The sequence below is a fragment of the Magnolia sinica genome, chromosome 9 (assembly GCF_029962835.1).
Source record: "Magnolia sinica isolate HGM2019 chromosome 9, MsV1, whole genome shotgun sequence".
In the NCBI taxonomy this organism is placed as follows: Eukaryota; Viridiplantae; Streptophyta; class Magnoliopsida; order Magnoliales; family Magnoliaceae; genus Magnolia; species Magnolia sinica.
In genome coordinates this window covers 86,021,148-86,037,787 of record NC_080581.1, presented here as the reverse complement: position 1 = coordinate 86,037,787, position 16,640 = coordinate 86,021,148, and the positions used below count along the sequence as shown (strand labels likewise).

The following is a 16,640-nucleotide window of genomic DNA, read 5'->3' as shown; positions in this document are numbered from 1 at the left end:
GTATGCTTTGTGATTGTTTTGTGATGCAGAGAGGTCGTGACATCGTCTTCATCGATCGATAAATACCTTGATTCCATAAGGCACTCTTGAATCTATAAGAAATTTCTCGAATCCATAAGAAATTTCTCGAATCCATGAGAGAAAATAGAATAACTTCTAAAATTTTACTGATTGAATGATAATTGATTGCTAAAAAATGAGTTTCACATCCTTAAATAACCCTAAACAAACTCTAAAAACATAACCAAAGAATTCTAATCAAATATGAAAACAAATTTTGAAAAACATGTAGATTTCTACTGTCAGTCAACCTCTCATCGACCAGTCGAATTAACAGGTCAAAATAGCAAAAAAGTGTCCAGAGATTTAAACCAAAAATTCTGTGATTTTCGACTTGTTGACTTGTTCTATCGATGTGTTGAACAATATTTTGACCTATCTAAGCTAGCAGAAATCAGTCAACAAGCAATCTAAAATTTCCGTTGGAATTTTGACCTATCAACCACAAAGGTCGACCACTCGAACTATGCTGATTTTTTGTCAATTTCTCATTGGGCTTCTCCTGGTCCATGTGCGTTAGGAACGCGCTTGATCCTTGTCCTACATCAAACCCCTCTACTTGAAAAAAAAAAAAGAAAAAAAGAAGAAGAAACTCATCCTTAAGTTTGGTTCACGATATATGTTCAACTTCCTCGAGTTTTTTAACGGACTTGATTCACAATACGTATTCTGGTCTGCTACATTGAATGTCCTTAAGATCTCCATGTCCTCTTGAAGATTAAGAAGAAACATGTTATCATTGATTTTCTTAATGATCATAACATAGCCTATATTCTTATTCATGAGCTTGTTATGTGCCAAAGTTAGAAACTTTTCCTTTCGCAAATGAACTAACACATTATCTTCCACTTGAAACACCTTATGAAACCAATGTTTGTTAGCCTCTTTCTTAGACTTTTTACAGTCCCTACAATCTTAAACAAAATGTCTAGTCTTTCCACAAGACATAGCAATGTCTATTTTGATTTTCTATTTTTTTCTTTTCTTTTCTTTTCTTTTCTTTTCTTTTAGGACTTTTTGAATTTCTTGTTATCTTTATTGAGTTTAGGTATGTCCTGGAATGGCCTTTCTATTACATTCACCTAGGATGAGGATGCACTATTGTTATCATCTTTTTTGTCTTGGTTGTGAGATTTTTTCTCAATTTAGAGGTGCTTTTGAATCTTTCCAAAGTAAATTCTTCAAATTTATGCATTAGTTTCTTCTTATAATCTTTTCAACTTAGAAGTACCTTAGCTATTATGGCTCCAACTTAGAAGGATTCAAATAGATCGATTTTTAAGGCTTTATTTTATTTACAATCATTTGCAATTCTTAGATCTTGACCAGTAGAGGCTTATTATTTACTATTGCGAATTTGAAGTACCTGACAATTAGAAATTTCTTCATTCATTCTCTTTCAAACTTGTATTTGTATTACAATGCGTTTCAAATTTCTTTAACAGAGGTTGTTTGTGTACAGGTCATATAAATGATCAGATGGGGTGTTCATGAAGTGACCATGACACAACAAGTTGTCTTCTTGTTGTTTGATTCTTGCAACAATCAATTCTGCAGAATCATTGTTAGTTGCTTCTGAAAATGGTTGTGAGTTCGAGTCCAAGATATAGAAAATCTTTAGAGCAGTAAGAAGGAACTTAAGCTTATCTTGCCTCCTGGTGAAGATTTTACTGTCGAATCGATCAAGCCTTATTAAATCCTAATTCATCAGCTTGATTGATGCAATACTTTTGGTATCTATATCAATCATGCTTTAAGATTGTTGAAAAAAATGAAACTAAAATTTAGAAAACTGAAAATAATTTAAACAGGTTGGCTAGAATCAGGCTGAAGCATGTATTAAATACGCTATCCTTAAAGCATTCGCCCCCTCCTTTGAAATTAGAGATCACTGGCAGGTTATTGGCGAATTGCTTTCAGCATACGACAAGCCTTGTTTAGTCCCGCATGCAAAAATCATGAAGGGACCACCTTAGGAACTCGGCTAACGCAGTTAGTCTTCTCTAGGAAACTCATCAAGTATTCGAACTCAAAAACTCAATGAGTTCGAAAACTTGGTGTTATATAAAAGAAATATGATAACTTTTTTCTATAGACAAGAACTAGATTGTAATGTTGATGCTATGGACTTGGAGGGTTCCAATTTATGTAGATGGAGGGAGTGGACAATTTCTCTTGAGGCCATCAAAATTCAAATCATTGCAAAAGCAGAGATCTGATCGTTTAGATCACTGAATGACTAGCCATTTCAAATCATTGGCATTAACCAGTTTCTGGTTGTTCTTGCCATCAGCTCCTCTACAGCCACATTGCCTCACTGCTTGTACACTGTAAGACCCATATCCTAGTCCGTACCATTCCGTTAGCTTCCGCGGTCCTTCCGGTCGAGTTCTGGCAATCCTCGACCCGTATCCAACGTTTGCGCGTGATCCTAAGCCGAGACCTGCATACCGAAGTCGGCTTGAACCGAAACCTGTACCTTGGCGACCATGCCGTCGCCGCGGTTCCAACGCCGCAACTCGTGCACCGAACCGATACCCAGGCTAGGAGATGTGGGCCTGGGTTCATTCCGAAGAAACGCCGTGCATTGCGAATATCGAGAGAATCTCTACGATGTCTCATCAATCAATCAATCAATCAATTAATGTCAAGTACAACCATACCTCAAGTACAACCAACCCATCCCTCCTTTTCCCTTAAGTGAACTCTCTCTCCCCTCACCATCCCTTTTTTACAATTTTTCAAACAAACTCATCCCCTTTTTATAAAAAATTCAAACCTACCCATACCTCTTCATTACAACCACCACTCCATCCATCCCTTTAATCCCATCATTTCTCTCTCTCCCTTATTTCTCAAAACACTCTCCCAAGCAAAAGAAAACTCCATACATCCAAGCTTTTCCAAACTATCCCAAAGCAACAAGTGTGGCCCACCCTCTCATCTCCCATCTCAACCATTCGTCTTTTATCAACCACCATTAAAAGTAAAGGCAAGGAGCTAAGGAGGCTAAGGGACCAAGAAGAAGGAAGATAGGTGGGTGATTTACCGTTGTTTTCGATTTTAGGGCCCACTTGTTGGTGGGACCCATTTTGATGTATGTGATTTAATCAAGAGGAGCCCATAGTAGCGGGGTCCGTCTATCTCACCGTGTCTCTCTCTCTCTCTATGTCTCTCTTTCTCTCTCTCTTTTGTTATGGGTGTGGTCCACTAGATCCACACCGATCGTGGACCCACCATGATGGATGTATTCTATCAACGCCATCCATCTGCCTTATCCATCCCATCTAGTGGGCCTGACCTGGATGATGGAAAATACAAATATTAGACCCATCAGGTGGGCCACGTTCGTGTGGGACCCACCTTGATGACACTTGGGCCACCTACATGTGGGATCCACCATGATGATTGTGTTATATCCATGTTACCCGGCGTCCAGGAGACGCTGGACAGTGGCTAACATGGAGTGTGTATACTGACGTGGGTGTGTACTTGCAAGCTAACAAAAAAAAGAGAGAAGGAAATGGTGGGCTACTCATGTAGGCCCCACCTTGATGTATGTGCTCAATCCAAGCCGTCCATCCTTCTCCCTCGCTCATTTTAGGCGTTGAGCTGAAATTTGAGGGCAATCCGATTCTCGGGCGGGCCATACCTTAGGAAATAGTATTATTACCATCCAAAACCTGCATTGTCGTTTTACTCGCCCAATCCTAACGGATATTAGACTCTGTTTGACTGTATCAAGCCGAGGAATACAATGGGTGAGGCAGATTTCCTCGATGTGGGCCCCACCTGTGAAAAACCACAGGAAAATTGGTTTAAAAAAAAAAAAAAAAAAAACAAGCAGCAGCAACGCTGCTGCTGTCAGAGCGCATGCAGGTGCTGCCTGCGCCTGGCAGACAGACGAGCTGGGCCTCACGGCCCCAACTGTGGGCCCCACTGTGATGCGTTTCAAACATCAACGCCATGCATTGGGTAGGCCCTTAGGGCAGTGGCCCCCTTGCCAAAAATTAGCTATATACGGAACTCAGGTGGGTCATACCATCTAAAATCATGTAAGGACATGCCTAAAACATATAAAATCACTCGGTGGGGCCTACCTGAAATTTGGATGCGGCTGAAACTTGGTCTGAACCCTCAGCCAAGTGGGACACACATAATGGGTGGACTGGATTTGTGAACCACATTACAGTGGGCCCCAGGCCCACCCCCAGGTCTACGTGACCTTATAAACAAGTTGAATGATAAATAAATATTACAGTGGGCCCCCTAGTCCACGTGACCTTTTGAACAGGTTGTGTGGCAAATAAACATTACTGTGGGCCCAAGTCACATGTGACCTTATCAAAGGGTTGGATGGAAAATAAATATTGCAGTGGGCCCAGGTTGTGTGGCAAATAAACATTACTGTGGGCCCCAGATCTGAGTGACCTTATTAAAGGGTTGGAAATTAAATATTACAGTGGGCCCAGGTTATGTGGCAAATAAACATTACTGTGGGCCCCAAATCTGAGTGACCTTATCAATGGGTTGGATGGAAAATAAACATTATGGTAGGCCCCACCTGGGACCCACTTATGTATGTATTGTAAACCACACCCTTCATTAGTGTGGGCCCCACCATGATGCATGTGTTTCATCCAACCTGTCCAATCATTTGGAAATTATTTTAAGACCATGCGATGAGGCCTATCTTGGCATATTTGTGAGCCGTTCATTGAGGCCCACTTTGATTTGTATAAGGCCCATTGTGATGTGTGGAAGGCCCATGGGTTATGGCCCATTGCAATGTACATATGGCCCGTATATGAGGCCCATATGATTAAGCCCATCTTAATGTAGTTATGGCCCATCCACTGAGATATATATAAGGACCATGTTGTGAGGCCATTTGATGTATTAGAGGCCCATGGGTCGAGGCCCAATGGGACGTACATAAGGCTTATTGTAGTGTGATTCCACCATGGTATATGTGTTGACCCTTATAGCGAGCTATGCTTTGCGAGCAATGATGGTTTGATGTCCACATTGCAAGGATGATGTTGGTTAAATGTCTGCATTGTCACTCTCTCCCTAGGGCCCATTAATAGGCCCATACCTATAATGTGTAGGCTATCTAGGCCCATCTTCGTTTTGATCAGAGCCCATCACCACATAACATGCTTAATATAAATCCATGATTCATGATCATACGCATCATATGTATGCCTGATGTGAGGATTAACTGATCATTGCACATGCCTTCGGGTAGATTGTTTATGGACTCCCTGATAGGCGGAGTTACCCTACATGAGCGCTCGGTACGTGCAGGATTGTTGCATGTCTGAAAGAATGATTTATGCACTTGCATTTGTGTGATTGTGATTATTGTATGCCCTAGCGACATCAGGGCCATAGCCTCCATAGACACATCGTGGGTCACTGGATTGGATATCAAAAATATTGTTACTAAGCATCAGGGTGCCATAGATGTCTCTGGGTGAAAATTCCTAAACCCGATGGTACCAGAGGATGACTCCAGACCGAGTGGATATATGAGCAGACAAGGGCCGAATACCAGAAGGCCGCGTCTCTCACTGTGTCGTGGTCGGTTAGAAAGGGATATGGCCTTACTCGCCCGAGGGTAGGGGGCAATACTAGGCTGAGTTTGATTAGCTTGTGAATGGGTCCGCTATCGACATACCGGATAGGTATTGGTAGACTATTGATCAGGCGGATAGTAAGGTTTCTTACGCTCACTTGGACTATGCGGCTAGGAGAGCGACAGTGTCACTTGGAGTGTACTAAACCCTGGTGATTATCCAGAATGAGAACTGTACTGATATATGATGAGGATTGGCATGCTTGAGTTGTATCTCGCTTCGTATGGTCGTGTTATGGCCGATAGCATTCATATCTTGCACCACATAGCCTTGGTACGGCTGATTGTCTTCATGTACTCATCAGCATGATTCCGCATTGCCCTGACCTTGCATTCTGAGCACGCTTATATTGCGCACATACTTACACCACCCTCTAAGTTTTCTATAAGCTTATGCACGATCAATGTGTGCAGGTGACGCCAGGACGCAGTCGCAGCCATAGTCTCGCTGCAGTTGGAGCGTGCAGCCGAGCTTTTGGAGTTTTGTTACTTTCACTACATTGTATTTTCCTTTCATACGTATTGTACTCAAAAGTTTTTTATCATATTGGATTTTGTGATGGTGTTCTTGTGGTTATTGTTCTTGGGTTATGCTTATGGTTATGCTCATTATGAATTAAATTGATATTAGAAATCCTCCTTTTTGGATCCTAGGATCGAAACTTGGTAAATTGGTGCCGGGAGCCGAGAATGGGGTTCTACGAAGGCTGTCGGCGCCGGATTCAGTGATCGAAAATTTTGTGAGCCCGGTTTCCGAGTTCGGAGCGTGACACCCATTGTGTGTATTCTAGTATTGCAACCCAAGCTCTCTCTCTCTCTCCCTCTTTTCTCCAAGTAAGTTAACTATTCAAAAGATAAAATGCTAAAAAAAAAAAAAAAAGTTTCCCTCTCTAAGTGATACGGTATATATATATATATATATATATATATATATATATATATATATATATATATATATATATATATATATACAATTTTTTAAAAGAATTTTAGAGGAAAAACAATTTGATTTTGAATTTCAAAATTCAAATACATTTTCAATTTAATCACCTGTATGAGAGAAATTCTCAATACGTGCAGCCTCTCTCTCTGGTGTGGAAATGAGAGGTTGTCGGCACCTTATATAAAGGGGGCCTATTGAACTCAAATTGAGAGAAAATCTCTCATTTTTAAAGTCAAAAGTTTCTTCCTTTGGCAAGGCTCTTGTATCTAGAGAACACGATATCCAAGACAACCAAAATGTGGGCCACACCTTGAATATAGTGGATTTCTCAAAAGACATTTTACAATGGTCAAGCTTTTTCACCCATCATATGGGCCACGATCATGCAAATAATGGAAATGCAACACACGTTCCTCTTCAACGTATTTTGGGCAGCTCCAAATTGCAACAAACCCACAAGGCCGAAGAGTAACTTTGCCTACACCGGCTGTGCATAACTCTTGATACAAGCGAGCAGATTAGGTGTTACCATGGTAACACATTAGTAGCTGTTACCCTTACCTTGTGGACCCATATTGATAAATGTATTGTATATCCATAATGCCCATCTGTTTTTTCAACTTATCTTAGGACATCATCCCAAAATTTACCCAGATCCAAATCTCGGGTGGACTACACCATTGGTAAAAGTAGTGAATAACCATTGAAAGCTTTTAATAGGCAACAAAGTTTTGGATCAAACTAATCTGTTTTGGTTTTTTTTTTTTTTTTTTTCCATTCATCAACGTCTGTCTGACCTTATCAATGAGTTCGATGGTAAATAAATATTATGGATCTGCTTCCAGTGGGTCTTAGAAAGTTTTTAATGGTGGGTGTTCAATCACGACAATTCCGTGTGGTATGGTCTACCTAAGATTTGGATCTACTTAATATTTTTTTACCACGACCTCAAATAGACTGAAAAAATGAATGGACAATAGACATACAACACATCATTAAGGTGGGCCCCATGCTCAGCATAAGGTATAACAACTAATTAGCTCCCTTGATATACAAGCACATTTAAACAGTACAGTTGGCGTACATAAATTAAACTTATTAAATTGTAGATTCAATTTCATTAATTAATATAAAAATCAGGTTAGTTGAACAATCCTATCAAAAGTCAAGTTGGTTGAACAACGCTAACATCTTATTGGTGAACACTTATTCATGGTACATCTAAGCTTTTAATTTCCTATAATTTAAACTGTTTATTTGAGTTATTTCTAACTGCTTGTGTATCATCTATTAAAATCTGCAGAGCATCAATGACAGACACCTTCCTAAATTATCTTTAGTAAGAGGGAGTTCATAGTAATTTAAATGCGTTGCTTGAACAAGCATTGTCACATCAATGTATTTCTCAATTTGAAGACTCCTCAAAGTAATAATCGACACTTTCCTAAATTATCTCTAGCAGAGTTCATAGTAATTTAAATACATAGCTTGGATAAGCATTGTCACATCAATGTATTTCCAAGTTTGAAGACCCCTCAAAGCAATGATGGATACCTTTCTAAATTATCTCTAGTAATAAAGAGTTCATAGTAATTTAAATGACTCCACCTTATGGCTTAATAGTAGACTCACAAGAGTTTCAACATGAGGTCATGGGGTCGAGAACCTATTGTAGTGTGAGTGTGCATGAGTGAAAAAAAAAAGGTCATGGAGACATGGATGAATGGAAAAGCAAATATGAGGTTAACCCAAAACTTCCGTGCCAATGAAAAAGTTCTTTATGATAAAAAAAACACTGATTGTGTCTTTTATTGTAATGAGTAAACTCGGTTGGGCCTACTATGAATGTATGTAGGTTAATTAATCATGCCATCCACTTGTTTTTACAGCTCATTTTAGTGGTTGAGCTCAAAATTAAAGTATTCCCAAAGCTCAGGTAGACCACACCACAAGAAACAATGGCAATAATGACTTCCACGGTTGAAACCTTGCTAGAGGGCTTGCAATAATGTTTATTTATCATCCAACATGTTCATAGGATCACATAGACATGAATGAAGAAAAAACATAAATAATAGCTTGATCCAAAACTTATTTGGCCCCCAAGAAAAATATTCAACGTTCAAATTTCAATTCACACTTTCCGTGGTGAGGTCCACTTGAGATTTAGATATATTTCACTTTTGGGCTCAAGCCCTGAAATTATCTGTTAAAATGGAAGGACAGAGTGGATAAAATATGTAAATCATGGCAGACCCCACATATTTTACTCAATACGCTAAGCGTATGGGAGTTACTCTAATACACAATCGACTTCCTCAAACACCACTATTTCATGCGGTGTGGTCCACCTAAGATTTAGATCTACTTCATTTTTAGGATCATTACCTGAAATGAGTTCAAAAAACGAATGAACGGCACAGATATACACAAAATGCATCAAGGGTGAAGTTCATTCTCTCTAGGATGTGTTTATTCTCACCAAAATGAAGTGAATACAAAAAACTTAGCCCACTACAAAACTTTAATGGCTATGTGAATACTTCTATGGTGGTCATTAAATTCTCACTATTTTCTCTTCTAATATGGCTCACTTGAGTTTTGGATCCTTTTTTTTTTTTTTTTTAATTATATCATATTTTGGTTACACCAAAATCGTCATTTAGGAACAGTTTTAAACCGTTCCTAAATGCTTCAGGCACCGTTTAATACCGTTTCGAAATGAGGCGTCGCAGAAAATCAGGAACGGTTCAGAACCGTTTTGGGTACCATTTCAATTTGTAGAAACGGAATTTTAGGAACGGTTTTAAACCGTTCTACTGCCAATGGTTGGGCACATACAGGATCGGTTTTGAATGCTTATTGATGTTGCCAACGGTCAAATTTTAGGACGGAATTTTAAGAACAATTTCAAACCCTGATAAACACGAAATTTAGGGTCAGGGGAAATAAATTCACAGAAGTTTATTGCATTCCATCAAAATAAAGATTAATCCAAAGAAAAACACAAGCTAATCGATACAAAGTCATGAAATAAGCAAACATCAAGAACATCCTTGGACAAACTTTGAAACAAGAAAGGTCCCTTGCAATGAAAGAGAATTACTTTCAATAAAAGATGATTTATGTCCATAACCCCTCGTCTACAAATCAAGAAGAACAATGTCATGCCCACCGCTACTTGTACAATTGGATAGGAAAAAATCTAGAAAAACATCAATGCATGCTAATATCCAAAAACGCAAATGTGTTTGTGAGAGAGCATTTGAATTTCGAAATAATAAAAACATAGCAAAAGAATTCCACGAAAGCAAATTAAGCAAATTAACCAGAATACATCCTCCGGAGGTTTTTACTAAAGAAAAAAAAAAAACCTTAAGAAGGCTCTCCCTAAGATGTACAATAGAATATGGAAAGCAAAACTCCCTTCTAGATTCTACAAGAAGAGCGCGCTCTTCAGGAGTTTTATCCAAATGTATGTCTAGCTCGCTTGCAGTATAGCTGTGCAGAGATGATCATGGTGACTAAGTTAGCTGATATATGCAAAGCTGAAATTGAGGACACGGCAATAATAGACAGAAGCTTTTTGTGCAAAATAAAAGAACCATAGCCAACACACTATCGCATGCATGGTGGTCAATCAGTAATTCTGAATGACAAAAGGGACATTGTCATCATTACTGCACCCAAAAAAAAAAAAAAAAACAAACATACATATTTTGAATAGCAAAAACAGCGATATCATGGTCATTGTTAGGGAGAAACCAAAATAAATAATAATAATAATAATTGAGGAAGTCCATTCTGATAGCAAGCAAAGGTTCTCTTTCCTTGATCTGGGAGAAGTTTTGCAAGCCACAAAGGCATGCTTGCTCCATGAACCATTACAGCAGGCATATGCCAACCTGCCAGGTGATCCACCACTTTACAAAAAGAATTTGGCATATGTGGCTTTCTCCTGATTTTTGCAGGCATTTGCCAACCTGCCAGGTGATCCATCCCATGTTATATAATTGTTGGTCATCATCCATTTCAAGAAGATCCATTGTGTTTACAATTTGTGAAATGACAATGAAGGCAATTAGGAGTAACTGGAGAACCATGAAGTGATGTTTGAGCAATGGCTCGAGGCCATATGTCAGACATGCACCATTTTATATTGGATTCTTATGGACCGACCCATATATGAGTTCTTTTCTCCAAGGAAAAAAATATTTCAAGTTTACGCAAGTTCTTATGGAATTATCAGTGTGGGGCCAATAACTTTTTATTCGAATTTTTAGGGAAAGAAGGAATTTTTATGGCTTGTGAAAGAAATGATTCAACCACCCCATTATAAGCTGGAATTCAGGCATTCAACTTGACTGCAATTGTGAATTAGTGTTAAAAATTGGATCTAGTACAAATTGATACCAAAGTCTCCAGTTGCAAGTCGCTACCATCCATTATTGCCTCTGCAACAGTTCATATAGGCAGATAGGCAGCATTATTAACAAGGGCGAAGTAGCTTATGGTAATGCTTGGTAGACATTAAAGACAAAATAATGGGACAGTGGAAAGCAGTGATAGACTCACAAGTCAAAGATTCTGAATCTTTGCCAAGCTCATTGTTTCCCATTGTTAAATAAACTATTTCTTGTTGCTTCTGTTGCAGTTTCCACTCTGAAACTTCTACAAAGAAATCTGACCCTACAAAAAGATAGGGAAATTACAACATAGATCTTAATTGTAAAGAAATGGCAGCATTCATGACAAGATGTGATAATCAACGCAGATGACCATGATATGACTATGGATCAAATACTTGCTAGGTAATGAAAAAAATGAAATAAAATAAAAACACACAAAATCACAATCCAAAATGGGACATTTTATGTATGTTTATTCTTATCTATGTAAAATAGTGAAAAAAAAATAAAATGGGATTACATTGATCATGCAACTCCAGAATGGCAGTTAACTCAAAAGCATGAGATTGGTCTGACTAGCTAATCTAGCACCATTTTAAAATGTAAATTTCATAGAAATTGCATTCTTGCCTTTAAACTACCAAAACCTGATCCCTCCTAAATCCAATCAGAAAGAAGGAACAACTTATTTCTGAACATTTTGCTTCTGAGAAAACTAACCTGGACATTTTACTTCAGCAACCATATTGGATCTAGAAATGTCCCATAGACAGAGTTGTCGCTAAGTCCTACTGCAAGATAACTATCGTCCTCATGCTCACAAGGCATATAGGCCTGCTACTAACAGGCCAGCAAATAATTTTAAGAACAAAAACATTGAAACTGGTTAAAGAGAGATCACACATTTATCAAAAGGATTTTATTAAAAAAAAAAAGGAAAAAAAAAAAAAGAGAGAGAGAAGAAAAGAAAAGAGAACGACTACTGGTACCTTCAAGAAGCAAACTTCCATGACCCAATGATTAAATTTAGAGAAAATATGGATTAGCATCAAGCTGACACATGCTTTCACTGAACTTTGATAATCAGACGTCATTTCAACTTGTAAGCTAAATAGTTTAACTCTCCTTTCTCCTAACATAGTGATCTTTATAGCAGCTGTTGCAGATGGCCCACAGTTTCTTAAATCAAGAAAGATACAAGAAATTCCATGCACATGGACACCCTCAAATACATGAAACGAGTTCAGAATCTTCCCAGCTTTGACATCATATACAGACTTGAAACAATCAAAATCATTCAATCCAATAAAGAAAAAACAACCAAATTGTTAATCACTGCTCAGCTTGTAGATTAGAATTAAAATGGTACCACCTTAGATTTGGCCTGCATGGTAGTTTTCTCCACTTCCTTTGCATGAATCTTTTCCTCAAGCTTAGAGTAGAACTGTTTAACAACATAGTGGAAAGATCTTCAGTTCATGAAGTGTGGAAGCTGTGAGGAATGACCATATGAAAGTGACAGCTCCACATAGAGGATTAGAGTACTTCCGGTGGACCGCCTTCAGCTTACCATCCGCTGCAGAAGAATGGAAGTTTACCAAGAGCTTTGTGCAGTCCCTGAGAATAGAGAATAGCATAATTACACAAATGTTAGTGACTACCTGCAAACATGAGTCACAAGTGTGGCCCACCTTGATTAAATGGGACCCATTTTAGAATAGGCAGATGACTCTGCATTTAGATGACTCAATCCTACCATTGGTTTTTAGCCCTTGTGGGGCCCAAATAAAAGACAGTCCCCACCCAATCCTGTCCCAAAATAATAATGAACTAACAGCAACAAAATAGAAGTTCTGCACAAACATAAGCATCACATAACAAAAGGTCACAAACTTTGGAGCTGGCAAGGACTTCCACAATTAGTTGCTGACAACCATGTATTACTGAAATGCTCCCAAGTTCCCAACTCAATCTATTGACATACGGATGCACACCAAGTAAACATGTTCTTTATGGTTTTCCTACAAAACACCAATGTAGAAGAAACATGGAATTTTACAGTATAATTATCAGAGGAAGAGCCATCCGAGCGAAACTTACAATGAGTCCAGCATATACAAAAAGTTCTCTGAATAAGAAAGGTTGCTCGAAGGACGAACTGGCGGCCTTCCAGCCATCCTCAATGTCAATGATCTCCTTGTTGCAAAAATCAGAAATGTTCAGAAGATCCAAACTGCAAAAATCCCATAGCATGGCTTCCAGTAACTACCTAGCCTTGACAATGGCACTAATGGTATCCTGTTCTTGTGGACTTAAATGGCCAGGATCCATGTCCACACTTCGGGTCTCCTACATTAAGTGTGCATCAAGAGAATCAGTATTGAGCAGCCAAAACACTAGAGTTATGACAACTATGAAAAGAAAGTCATTACATGGTCATCCATTTGGGAAGAAACTAAAAACTCCTGGTCATGTGTTGATGCTGCAAGACAAAGATAAAGACAATCCCTTAGTCCTAGAAATTTCAAATATTCTTCCTTGGTTAAACACTGACTTGCAACTCCTCCTTTGTATCCACCAGATAGAACTTACAATCCTCCGGAAATTCAGAAGCAAGGCTATAGGAGCACAACTTCTTCATGTCATTCCTTTTTGTACAAATCTGCCGGAAGATCAGGGCATAAAATGAAAATTATTAGTTTCACTTTCACATAAAGCATCTCCCATGAAATATCCTGTGCATATACAGTGAAGATAATTGAGTACTCATACGAATCAGGACGATTGTACTAGGTAAACCTAGTGCCCTGAAGTTAGAAAGCCATTGACTTCCAAAAGAATCCATAAAGCTACCAGATTCACCTCCCTCATACAAAGAGCTTCCTGATGCTACAAAAGCGATAAGATCAGCAGCCTGAGCAGGAAAGAAAAACCCATGAGTTAAGAGCCCAAAGAAAAGCAAAGTGAGTTTCTAAATACTTCAAAGAGTCTTAGAAAGATCAAATGCCTTCACCATTTCCATGCATGACAACTAATCCCCATGAGGTGGTTCCAGAATCTTGTGAAGACAAGTTCAAAGTTTAGAACTAATTATGATTGAATGAGATGTAGACAAAAAGGAAAATAAAAATTACTTTAAAAAAAAAAAAAAAAAAAAACAAAACAAAAATATATCATTTAGAACTAATTATGATTGAATAAGATGCAGACAATAAGGGAAATAAAAAAAATATTTGCAGCACATGCCAACGTCTTTTACAGCAAGTTAAACCATAATGCTGCAATGCTTGAAACATTGCTGGAAAAGAATTTGCATGAAAAACAAATATATATATATATATATATATATATATATATATATATATATATATATATATATATATATATATTAGCAGAGCCTGCCACATCTTTCAGAATATTCAAAGTGGCTATGAAATGAGGTGAAAAAAAAAAAGGTCAGAAAGGCTGTATCACAATTTACAGAAAAGAAACAAGCCACATCTTTCAGAATATTCAAAGTGGCAATGACATGAGGCGAAAAAAAAAAAAAAAAAAGAGGTCAGAAAGGCTGTATCACAAATTACAGAAAAGAAACAAAAATAAAAGGAGAGATATCAAACAAAAAAGATATCATTTTAGCCATTTTTTTTTTTCAGGGAAAACAACAAAGGGGCAGTGCCTTACTGCTGTGTCAGCATGGGACTGACCAAATTTGCATTTATTTTTATTTTTTATTGGTCCAAATTTATGATTTTTGAAGATAATATTTTTCAAAAAAATTTTGAGTCCAGGTGGCATGTAAATTGTTACCAAGTCAGAACACGGAGAAAAAAAAAATGACAGACCACCTGAATCCAAAATCTCTCGGATGCAAACTAAAATGCTAGTACCCATGAAAAAAGCTATGAAATTTTCCTATATGAAAGCTATATTCTTTGTTTCAATGGATTTTATCCAATTTTCATATCAAAGGAACCTCCCCTCATGTTTCTGGAAGTTGTTATTAAATTACTAATCAATTCAAACAAGAGAAATTACATTGAACATATGAACTAGCCAAAGAGGCAATTCAATCTGGGGATCAGTATGCAGAAGAGTTTCAGCAACCGTTACTAGCAACCTTGGGTGCAACTTTTTATATTTCTCCTGTGATTAATCACGACATCAGGAAAACATACATGGGTAAAGAAATGTAGAAATTGAGAGTGATAGGATTCCATAACATTCTTTTTGAGAAACCGAAATCTGGATCCTACCACTGTGCACATTACCAGGGGTGTGAATCAGGACAGTCCAACTACTAGATCCTACAACACCTTGGTTCAGAAACCAAAGAAACTGGACAATCCTAGCCGTCACTTTTCTGCACTTCTCCCAACTGAGTGTAGATTGTTCACCAATTGTGTTTTCTTACAATCAATTTGAAGGCCACCAATCCTACAACACCAGTGGTTTTTTTTTTTTTTTTTTCAAATATCAGCAATAGTAATATTACATTACATACACTAGCAAGGAGGAATTATAGGATTCTCGACCCTAGGCTGTACAAACACTACTATGTGATCTATCCAATGGCCATTCCCACCTTTTGGCTTCTGACCCAGCCACATGGTGGCCCATGAGATCAATGGTCATCAGAAACATGTTGACCGTGTGTATGGTGGGTCCCCTGTGCCTTAGTGTCCAGCAATTATTTATTTATTTATTTATTTGAATATCAGCAATACTAATATCACAAACACTACGGAGGAGGAATTATAGGATTCTCGACCTGAGGCTGTATGAACACTACTATGTGATCTATCCAATGGCCATTCCCCTCTGGTTTTCAATTCCTGGCAAGTGAGGTTCATGGTTCAGTTATCCAAGCAAACACTATATGGCACCAATTAGAACAACGAAAAGCTACTTTCTAAGATCAGATCGCATGCCACAATGTAAGCTATCAAACAGTGCAAGAGATTCTTGGGCAAAAACATTCTCAACCAAAGATATAAAACAAAATATTTAATCATCTTCAACCGACAGCTACTGCATGGTAAGGTTATCAATGCATGCATTAAAATTTTGGAACTTGTATTAACAACACAATTAATAAAGTGACGATTCTTTCACTGAGATGTTTACCTCTAGCTGTGGTGATCTGATCAGTATCTCGAGTAGGAAAAAAAGGAAACACCAACGCCTTAGTTTGGATATGTGGGACCCAGAAATCTGATCTGATCTGATCATAGCCTCACTGAATGATCATACCCTAGTGATACTACCACAGATCCATACGTCCTTTGACTGGAACGAAGCTGAGCCCAAGCGCACCGGGAGAGGGAGATCGAGAGAGAGAGAGAGTTGAGATCGGGAGAGTGAGAGGGAGATCGAGAGAGAGGGTTGAGATCGGAAGATTGAAAGAGAGGGAGATTGAGAGAGGGAGACGGATACGGAGTTGCGAAATGAGGGATTTTAGGGATTTAGGCGCAAGGAAAGGGTTAAAACCCATCGGTAGTCTGCGGCAGAAATAGAGTAATGTGCCTCCTGGGCCTTGTGGGGACCACTCAGAGGTTTTTAATCGAATCCATTACGTCTATCTGTT

The 16,640-nt window shown here is 38.3% G+C and overlaps 1 long non-coding RNA gene across 1 annotated transcript; it reads right to left on the bottom strand.

The window, feature by feature from the left end:
- Positions 1-13,238: 13,238 nt before the first annotated feature.
- Positions 13,239-16,469, bottom strand: LOC131255944 (uncharacterized). The gene is made up of 3 exons (XR_009176529.1): positions 16,181-16,469; positions 13,486-13,535; positions 13,239-13,402 (listed from the first exon to the last, which is right to left on the bottom strand). It is a non-coding gene; the product is annotated as an uncharacterized LOC131255944 (long non-coding RNA).
- Between the last annotated feature and the right edge of the window lie 171 nt (positions 16,470-16,640).